At 37.9% G+C, this 11,181-nt stretch overlaps 1 long non-coding RNA gene across 1 annotated transcript in view; it reads left to right on the top strand.

The window, feature by feature from the left end:
* Positions 1–5,343, top strand: part of LOC141281301 (uncharacterized) — an 8,113-nt gene extending 2,770 nt beyond the window's left edge. The window contains exons 2-3 of the long non-coding RNA XR_012335516.1: positions 4,916–4,997; positions 5,147–5,343. This is a non-coding gene — a long non-coding RNA (uncharacterized lncRNA). The remainder of the gene's footprint in view (positions 1–4,915; positions 4,998–5,146) is intronic.
* Positions 5,344–11,181: the final 5,838 nt, after the last annotated feature.

The following is an 11,181-nucleotide window of genomic DNA, read 5'->3' as shown; positions in this document are numbered from 1 at the left end:
CGAAGCTTTATTCTATGTAGCCAGAACAGCTGTTTTTAAATCCTAATCTTACCCCTAAATATACCTAAACCCAACATCTCGCGAGGTTTGGCCGTAGCTGTTTCCCCTCTAGCCAAAACCCTGGCGAGCGCATCTACAGATTTAGTCATAATGTAGGGTTAAACTTTCAAAACAAAATGGAGAACACTAAACTTTGTTTATGGTATTTATTTTACAAAATCATTTGGCAACAAGCAATGTACGATTAATTTCTTTAAAATTATACAAATTGAATAAATATAATAAACAAAAAGTGCAAACGAAAACAAGCTGACAGAAGCATTGACTTTGACTACAATCATCAGCAGTTAGGCATAATTTATTTATTTACTTATTCATTCATTCATTCATTTATTCATTAATTTATTCATCTTCTCTCATGTTTGACTCACTAAGGTTGTGTTGTGTGTATTTTTTAATTCATACTTCCCACGCTGAGGTTCCACGATCAGAACAACTCCGCAACATACAAACTAAATTTTTCCTTTTTTTAATCGTCCAAAGTTAAACATCACTTTTGGCAGGTACTGTACACTCGTGTCTGAAATGTTTATAACTAGGCCTACTATATGTTTTTTTTTAAATAGTTTTTTTCTAGCTGGTATGAGATAAGATTTGTGGTAGTGCTGTCCTCATTAAGATGTATGACAGGCAAACAAATGGAATAAGGTACTTACTAAATTATTGAATTAAGTTCTGTTAAGTGTTTTTAAACTGAAATCAAATTGTAAGCTTTTGTGTTTACTAATTAAACACTAGCAATAATATATATAGTTTATTAACGTTTAGGCTTAGTGCATCCGCTTTTGTGTGAAGAGATCGAAATATTCGTTTGATCAAAAACCAGTACATTTTCACAGCCCTTCCTACTCTTGCAAAACAAGACGAAAAAGAAACAGTGCAATTATGCCCTCTATTGGTGAAAAAACGATTTTACCTGTGAAAAGTAGCCCAAAAGGCAAGGCTGGCTAACTACGTGTAACAAGTTGTTGTAACAAGATGATTATCTTGTCGTTTGCCACTGGTTTTCTAACATATACCGTTGGCAGTTATTACTTTGTGGTTTACATCTATTAGGTCATGGTTCTCAAATTTTTTAGAGTGCAGCCCTGCTTGTGTACGGTGCATTTCTTTCGCCCCCCCCCCAAGAAAATGTTTGACAAATTGGTTATAAAACATAACATTTTAATTACACAAGACATATGAAATGATACACAGAATTCATGATAAATTAATGTCTTTTATAAAATGTCATAAAACTGGGCCCCCTGGCACCATTTTGCAGCCCCCAGTTTAAGAACCACTGCATTAGGTAAACTAACAAACTAGCAGTGTGCACTACCAGTCTTATCAAAAATATCTCTAAGTAGGCTAGACCATAACTACGGTAACCACCAATAACTAAAATCAGTGCTACTCTCCTTTAGAAACATCTTTTTGTAGCCCTATTCTTCTGTGTGAAAGAGCTGAATATGATGTCTTCATTGGTAGTCTTAAAAATTAGGTGGCTGTTTTCTGGGCTAAGCTGAAGCTTAGACTAAAATGCATGTTTGAGCTGTCTTAACAAAAAACATCTTGCACTGACATTCAGTGCCATTGTTTGTCTCAAGATGTACACCGTAATTTTCCCTAAACGAGATCCTGCATTCAATTACTAATGAATGTCTTACACAGTTTAGGCTCTCAAACATATATCTGTGACCCACTTAGATGGGTATAATCTATACTGGGACCCACCAGCATATTTTATTTGTGAATATGAGGAAAACTAATTCTCTTTTATAACTTGAATAGTGTAGTCTACGTGATACGCAGGTATACGCCGTATACCCACTAGAAATTGTCAAGGATTTCCGTATACCCACTAAAAATAGCTTGAGGATGCGTAACAGCATGGTTTTCTGACATTTCAAACTTTTAGTCATAATTCAGATGTAAAGCACTGACCAGTAGCATGCTACACTTGCTATTTTAGCGGGTTGAACTGCATATATATATTAGGCTATATATTTGGTGGTGTGTTTGAATTCCTGCCGAACTGCGCGAGCCGATTCGCGTATGAAATCAAATTACCATAGCGGCGCGAAAGTGAGTGGGGAGCAGACTGGTGTGGCACCAGAAGAACCCACAGGCGCGTGACAGCAAAGTACCGCGAGAGCGATTGCATTTATCACATGGAGAAATCTGCTTTGAATCGCTCTCGCGGTACTTAGACATCACCAAGAGGTCTGCTTAGCTCCAAATGAAGTCGAACCTGCAGTGTAGCTGCTCACGCGACACTGTAAACAAACAATCCATGTGAAGTGAACAAGTGCTGCAATATAAAATCCGGAGAGTTAACAACGCACATGTGAGTAAACAACATTTAAAACATCAGTCCAGTTTATTACTTTAAATGGAGGTAAGGCTCCAAATGCAATAAAATAAGCCCGTAATTATATCCTGATGGTTTTTAGCCTCTTTCAGCATGTTTGCTTGTGCTTCATAGTGTTAAACTTCCCTTCTCTGTGTTCATTTATATATCTACGTTCAAGATGTATATGATCTTAAACTTCTGTGAGGAAATTCATCTCTGCGTTGATGTTCAGTTCAGACTTGCAAATTAAAGATTATTTTATTCACTATGGTTTGGGTGTCTAATATTAGGCTACATGATGGTCTTGTAATAATAATTAAGTAAAAGCCTATTTTCATTTTTAGACACTGCTTGTATTATATGCATAAAATAAGCTTTTAGTTCAATGACTATGCAAATTAGAGTTAATTCATGGTCATCTTAAATGTGTATTAATTAAAAACATTTACACCATTAAATTACACATGGTAATGTTATCACTAGGTGTCATATAATAGCTATTGAAAGAGTGGATATTTTTTTCTCCTTCAATGTGTTAGCCACGGATTGAAGATTGGAAACAGTTTATTTAATTTTAATTAACAGTTGAGTAAGTTTTGGCCCTGAGTTAGATGTTGATTAACACTAAACCAGTCTAAAAATCAGTCCAGTTTCCCCAGCTGTAAACCCATTGGCTGTTAAAGTCTTTTTTTCTTATAATAAACTGACATGTTGATAACACATTCAGTTTATGTGTTCATGAGTACACTTTCAGAATGCTCTTAGTTACATGAATATCCATACTGTATGCATCTGTGAGTGTTGTGGTGCTTATGGGGTGTCACGCTGGGACGAGTGAGCATAAGGATGAGAGGGAAAAATCACAGTATACTCACTACAAAAATCTAGACTACACCACTGAATATATCATAAATAAAATATAAGTTTAATTGCAGAATCAAAATAACTTTGTATCATATCATAATCATTGTAGCCGAAGGGCTTTGCGTGACCCACCTAAGGGTGTCCTGATCCACAGTTCGAAAACCCCTGGTTAAGGGGACACAAATACCAGTTATCAGTAAATACCAGTTAACCAGTTAAAGAGGTCTGACTTTTCCCATGTTTGAGTGCTATAATTGGGTCTCCCAGTGCTTTTATCAACCTAGAAAACATGAAAAAGAACAACCCCGTAATAGACCATTCTCTGCAGTCATGTGAAAAATAGATAATTCAGATTTCGCCTGCAATACTTACTGCAATAATACTGTGCACTGTGGGGCATTTTGTGGGGCATTTTGAGCTTAAACTTCACATATACACACTCTGGGGACACCATATTTTCCATCTTGGCATAGTCTCTTTATATGACCCATTAAGTGCTTTCAGATGTCCTTAATGTAAACTTGTATACTTTACACTTGGAAAAGACCAGAAACCTCTTAAAAGACAATACTGTTTCACAAGATTTGGGACGCTTTCATTTGTTACCTTAGTGGGAATTGTGTTTTATAATGCAATGTACCATTTTTCTTTTCTTAGTTTGTTTATTTGTACATATAAGAAAATCATCCCTGGATTATGTAATTATTCCATTATTATTTTAAGGTTGAAAAAATACTCTAAAATAGAAGCCTAGCCTAGCTTAACTTAAACCCTGTGGGAAACCACCAGTATATAATGGTATGCTGGTGTCTCTACAAGCTCAAACATCTTCCTTGATCTTTAGGAATACCATTCCAGTTGACCAGCATTTCTTGCTGTTGATCAACTTAGCTAATCTTGGCCACCAGAAAGATCAGGACTAAACAGCATAAACCAGCTTGGACCAGCACTGCCTAGTCATTTCAGCAGGTCAACCCACTGGCCGATCCTGCTTCCTTTGATCTGACCTATTCAGAATAATAAAATACATTGTGTATGAACTCACTAATATCTCAATATCTGTATGTAAATACACAGACTGGGCTATGGCTGAAGGTAAAAAAGGAGCTTGAGGGGTGCCGCAGCAATTGTATTAGACTCTAGTATGAATAATTCAATGTATTTCACACCACTAAATTAATTTCAAATAAAGAAAGTCAACACAGTCAGAGGAACCCAGAAAATAACTGATTTTGATCACAGATCTCTTATGAAATAAAAAAGTACACCTGTCAGCCACTAGGTGGCAAGGCATTCCAAGCTAAAGACTTCAAGCGCGACATGTGGAGACATTAGAGGGGTCAAAGGGTTGCATGAGTGTTTCCCCTCTGTTCTGTTTATGCTGGCTTGCCTTTCATCATAGCTAGATGAGACATTCCCTCAGTGAATGAGGCATACAAGGTTACAATCTGGAGGTTTTCTACGGTCATTAAAATAAGCTCAAAACTGATGACAGAATGTATGGCAAAACCCAATTCTAAATAATTACAGATGAAAGCAAGGAGAAATCACGAGCGTATTGCTTTTTCGTATTATGACAGTTGGTGCAGGACGACTTTTAAGTCCACCCATTCAAACACTGTTGCTTTCAAGTTTTCTCTTCTGTGCTCACTGCAGGTGCGTGCTGTGGTTACGTAAGTCTGTTTTTCTGAGGGGATTTGCTGTCTCTGGTGAAAAGCAAGGCACTAAAGGAGGAGGGGTGAGGGGTGAAGGTCTACGCCTTTTCCTTTGTTCTTTTACCTGTTTCTGAGTTGCCATGTATTATCTGTCTATCTGTCTGTCTACCTGCCTATTCTGTCTGTCTATAGACTCGAATGTAAACTGATATATGTCTTTTTACCATTTCAGAGCATTGCGTTAGTAGCGCAAAGGTCATGGGTTCGATCTCAAAGCACACACATACAAATGGATGCATGGTCCGAAGCTGTCAGTATCATGGGGTAGGACCCTTTAAAAATGTCCTAATATATACCATTTACTTGGGTACAGGTGTGTACCTTTGATGTACTAATATCAACTCTTTAGGTGCAAAGGTGTACTTTTTTTGCACCAGTGACAGCTAGGGGCATTTGTTTTCTGAGCCTCACTGTGTAAGATGCTTTTGAAGTGTCTGCCAAATGTTTAAATGTAATAAAGTAACTTGTTTCAATGTGCAATGATTCCTAATTAAATAACACCATCTACATTTTTATCAACTACAAAGGGCTTGTGGAAATCTGATAGCGCTTATAAATTCAATGAGTGCATGCTATTGAATAAACTTTAATGACCCTGCTGATTGTCCTGAAATGAGAGATTCAAAGCAACCCGTTAGCTGCCGCTTTGTACAGTCTAGGATATTCTCATCCCACGTATTTGACTTCATTCAACTCAATGAACATCTTTTGTTTATTTACGCACTTCAAACGTCACAATTACATGACATCTTTCACTTTGATTGGAGATCTCTGAAAATCTATTCACGACAATACGCTCATCTTTTTTGTTTGCACGTATGTGTGGGAGAGAGCTCCTTCTGCATATTGTTCTCTTTCATTTGTTGTGGAAATCAGAGTGTCTGTAGGAGTTTGTGTGTTTATGGGTGTGACAATGGGGCATGGTTATAATAGTTAGCAGAATTCGAGAGTCGGCCTTTGTGGGTTCGGCGTATAAGAAAGAAGATAAATTGAAAATCGAATCGGCCTATATTTACCAGGAACAGTACAACCCAGAGGCACTGCAACCCGATTCAGTGCTTTGAGGCACATCCTTTCCTTCATGTCCCATCCAGCCCTCGATGAACTATTGTGAGATGGGCTCTGGTGTGATCCAAGAACTCATGTGCAACTTGAGACTGAATGCCGGTGCAGGTGGAGACCTCGAACAATTCTCTTTATTACATAAATGTGGATGTGTGGGAGGCAATGTTTGATTTGGCAAAGAACAGACTCTGTTCAACAGATAAAAGTATAGATGTACAGTAGCACCAGAGGGCAATGACCTCCAGGGTTGGCTTTTTTCCTTTCTATACCCTTTGTATATGACAATACTTTGCCTTCGAGGAGTACTACAATGTCATTTCATCACTAGATTACTAATAGTGTTATATTATTCAGATCAAATGACTTCAATTCAACACACTTCAAATGTTTGTATTTCTTAAAATGTATCTCAATGGGCATAACAAGCAACATCAAAATAATAATTTGCTTTGCTTCTTACTCTACAGTATAAGTTCATGTGTTCATGGTTCTCATAAAAGTCAATTGTTCTCACATTGTCAAAGCGACCCACACACTTATACACAGTACTGCTCTTTCAATTGTTTCTTTCTCTTGCAGTACAAGCAGACTGTGTTTCATGTCCTCGGCTCATGGTCCTCATCAAATTGAGGAAGCTTAACTGAAATAATCGTGAAGCGAGGCCATCGGATCTGAATTTCCTCTTCCTTGCTGCCAGTTGGTGTAGGAATAAAGACCACAAACATCACATTTGGTCAGCAAAATATGAGGTCACCAAAGAGAGTGTACCATCAGTTAGCATGGAGGGGAAGGATTGAGGCATTTGTTTGTGTCTCTGATTCAAATTAGTCTCCCCACATCATCAGCCTGGAAGTGATTTTATACTGAAAGTTGGCAGCTTTGCCGTGCTTTCTAGGAAAGTCTCTGTCGCCATACAGTGGTAATGAAATGGAACCTATTTACACAGTTTCCATGGAAACTACCCATTGGATTTATTGGATTCATACTTTTTCCTTTAAATCAGAGAATTTGGTTTATTTATCCTATTCAGTGTTTTTTTCAGGGGGTTTCGACTCTCGCTTTCTCTCTCTCTCTCTCTCTCTCTCACAAAGAAATGCTCAGTCTGTGTTTAAATGTTTGAAACATGTTTCGTAAAAGATTGTTTTGACCTTCACTTTACATCTGTTTTCAAAGTCTATTTAGCTGCAAATGACCTGTAAATAATAAATTAAAGGGAGTGGATTACAGAATGTTCAATAACCTTTCAAATCTTTCCATCAAGTCATCCCAAACTTGGTTTTACTTGGAGATGAAGCGCAGGTTGCTAGAAATATCCCATGCGTTGGACAAACCATAATGGTCATGAACTTGAATATGCACCTGCAAGGAGACTTTAATTAAACAAGTTTTAAATAGAGCCTGAAACACAGATGGAAAGCATATAGGGAAGGGGAGGGGGACACCGGTTTGCGTTAGGGAAACTCTTGTTACCTGCGTCATGGGTTTTCACTCACAGAGAAAGGCTGTCTAAAAGTAAGCATTAGTGCCCCACCATCTCCCGGTCTTCCAATGTGGAGTAATGTTTAGTATGAATAACACAATGTTGTGGAAGAAACGGTTCATTCGTTTCTAAAATCTTTGGAACTGAACCATTCTAGTGTCTCAAAGATCTCGCCAGCCCATGACCAAATCATTCATAGGTGCGAGAAAATAACAATCCCGGCTCTAGCTGTTCTTTTGTTGCACAGCAGAACAACTGGGTTTCGCTTACGTCAAGAACGTTTCTGTCTGCGTCACGAGTTGATGTTTCCATTACCTTACACTCAGAACCACCCTACACTATGAGCCAGACCCCTAGCTCATGTGCCCATGCCTATAGTGGTCTGGATTTATGGATGGTAATACAGCTTTGTTCTGAAGTTGGACTAGAGTTTTGTCCTTAAAATTTGACCTGACTTAGAAAGCTCTCACTTTAGATTCAAATCCAACTTTGTTACTTTAGATTTTTGGGATTTGACATGGTCGTGGAGCTCATATTTTCCCATTTGAGATGTGTACCAGTTGTTTTTAGGCTATTCAAACACAAGAAAGAAAGAAAAAAGTACATTTTAAAGTTTCCTAAGCTAACAAATTACTTGCCATTAGCAAATACGTCTAAGCTATTTTCACATATTTCACCAATTATTTTCGCTATTTTATGTTAAAATGGTTTTATAAGATAAGATAACATAATCTACCAAATGTTTTTCCTTATGATTACACCATACACTGTAAAAAATTATGGATGAAGTGTGTGTGACGTCACCCATAGGTTGGTGAAGAGCTTTTTTGAAGCCAATAGTTGGCGAGCTCTGCCATCGGTATCTTGGCAGGCTGTCACCGCGAATTACTCACGCATAACTGAAAATGGGCAAAAAGGCAAGACGTGGGTAGAGCTGAGGTGCCTGGTTGCTGAAATCACATCCGCCTAGCTCGACAGTAGTGACAGCAGTGACAGCAGTGACAGTTAATCTGTCACTCAAGTAACCACGCCCTTAATTATGCAAAACTTTAAGGCTTAATATAATTTAGGCGGATGAGTTGCAAAAATATCACCCCCCTTACAGTTGTTATTAAGTGAAAAATTTGCTATATCAACCAAAAACACGTTTTGTCCCAGGCTGTACATGGGAAACCTCAAGGCACATGATACTGTTCCATTTTGGTGGATAGTTTAAAAGACATTTCATTGAAATCATCAGAGATATGTTTGGATGTCTCTTATTTCTGCTGTAAATTTGGGCATTTTAACATGGGGGTCTATGGGATTGTCTCCCTTTTGGAGCCAAAAAATTTGCAACCAGTCGATGAATTGCGGTTGAAGTCACTTCAGTGTTGGCTTCACAATAGACTGGAAGGCTGCCCCTTGGATGAAAATTTCGCAAAATGTTCACTTCAGTTTCAAAATCATTTGGTAGTCGGTGCAAAAAAGAACTGTGCCCCCTGAGGGGTTCATTAACAACACAAGTTTGTGAGTACAACTACTTTCCATGAGCCACAGTGGAGAACATGATGTTGTTTCCATATCAGATTTCTGAACCTAAACCTTACTAATAACACAGCGAACCTACAATGGGTTGTGGTACGTTAAGTATCAACAAAACAGAAGTGTTTCCCAAACACTTAAGGCCCTGTTGAGGCCTCTATAAAGTAAAGTGAGGGTTCGTTTAACAACTGTGTAAAGGACTTCCCCCAATGTTTACAGGTGATATTAGTTGCACATGTGAACAGCAGTGACTCAGTGGGCGGTAATGTTTCTCACTTTTTTATTGAGAATGAAAAGGCCATTGAAAAGGTCAGCAATTATGGAAAATGATGCATCAGTAGGGTTGGAAGACTCTAGATTTATTATTTTGGGGTGTCTCATACAGATCTTAAAGTCTGCCTGTGGTAAAAATCAAGTTTTTATTGTTGTTTATATGTCTATGTGGTGTTTTTAATATGCTTTAGGACAAACCATGTGCAGATTCATCATTTAAAGGTGCCATAGCATTAAAATCTGATTTTTTCCAGGTTTAAGTGCTATAATTAATAATTGGGTCCCAGTGCTTCTATTAACCTAGAAAAAGTAAAAAAAGAACAACCCAGTAACTTAGTTTTGGTAAACCATTCTCTGCAAGCACGTGAAAAATAAGGTCATTGAAATTTGGATCCCTTTATGATGTCAAAGAGAATCTTTTTATAATAATACCACCCCTGAATCTGCACTATTCAACCACGGCATTGTACATTTTTATATTTTATAAAAAAATTATATTTTATATACATACACACACACATGCACACACATTTATCATTCATCACACACACACACACACAGACATATATATATATATATATATATATATATATATATATATATATATACGGTATGTGTGTGTGTGTGTGTGTGTGTGTGTGTGTGTGTGTGTGTGTGTGACTTCATCCTACTTTTTTCCTATTTCTGATGACCTCTGTAAACCTTAATTAATTTTGTAATGCCTTTATTATTCAGTCTATGCTACAATTTGCGTATCATCTAATAACACACAGCTATATTATACTACTGTAGTTTATTAGTCTGTAGTTGTTTAGGGACTTTAAACTCTAAGATAGCTTTTAATTAATTTGGTAAAGTAAGTTGCACCTCGTAGTAACTGATTTATGATTACGATTTTTTTATATGGCAAATACTGCCACTGATTATTTCAGCGACAAACTGATTTACTGATTCAGGTGTATGTGGCAGGATTGGTTTGCAATTGTTGTCATGTGCAAATGAAAGCCTTCCACACATCACTTTAAAGCCACATATATTGTCCGTATAATAGAATCATGATTTCCATCTTTTTCCAGACAAACTGTTTTTTTCTACATTTCCTACCTTTTTATATATCACATTATATACACTTTCAGGCATACCGTAATTGAGAAAATCAACCAATTGCATATAGTTTATGCATTTATGTATACATATGTTTTAAAAGAGAGACCTTTGATCATTCTGGTGGCTATCATCCTTTTGTTGTTAGCCGGAGAGCCTGTGATATTCTGTTTGTTTATATGTGAATAAACAGTGATGTGATTGAAATACCATAACGTTGATACAAAATTGAATTGCTGCCTATTTGTCTTGCCAAAAAACAACGGCCCAGAGAGCCTCGCTCTATCCGGTGGTGGGTAAAAACAATTTTTTTTGTAATTGATACCACATGTGCTTGCGTATGGGGGGCTTTGCTTGTTACTCACCCCTGCGCAAACCTCCCATCAGCTAATATCATAGTAGCGTTGTAAGGCCATCTCCCCCGCACTCTCTGCCCTCCTCACAAACTCAAGGCCAGGGGAGGGTAACTTATCTGCTTTCCCTGGCCCACCGTACCCTGCACAGATGCATGTCGGAAGGTACCTTGGGGCATAGTGGCTGTCGGCCAGATCTGGGAGGTCTGGAGATGAGAAGAGTAAATGAAAAGACTTTGTCAGGCCTTTGACAAGTTGAACCTGAAGGCAACAGCAAAGCTGGAAAGCAATGTTGGTGAGTCTCTGAGATAATCCTCGTCTCTTGTGCGTTCTATTTCAGTGAGACGCTTCGTCTGAATATTGCCCTGTTCTGCGAAGCAGAGGCAATCACCCTGAAGATCCCCTCTG

The sequence above is a fragment of the Paramisgurnus dabryanus genome, chromosome 2 (genome assembly GCF_030506205.2).
Source record: "Paramisgurnus dabryanus chromosome 2, PD_genome_1.1, whole genome shotgun sequence".
In the NCBI taxonomy this organism is placed as follows: Eukaryota; Metazoa; Chordata; class Actinopteri; order Cypriniformes; family Cobitidae; genus Paramisgurnus; species Paramisgurnus dabryanus.
Note: the sequence above shows the minus strand (reverse complement) of the source record. Positions and strands in the feature narration are given on the sequence as shown.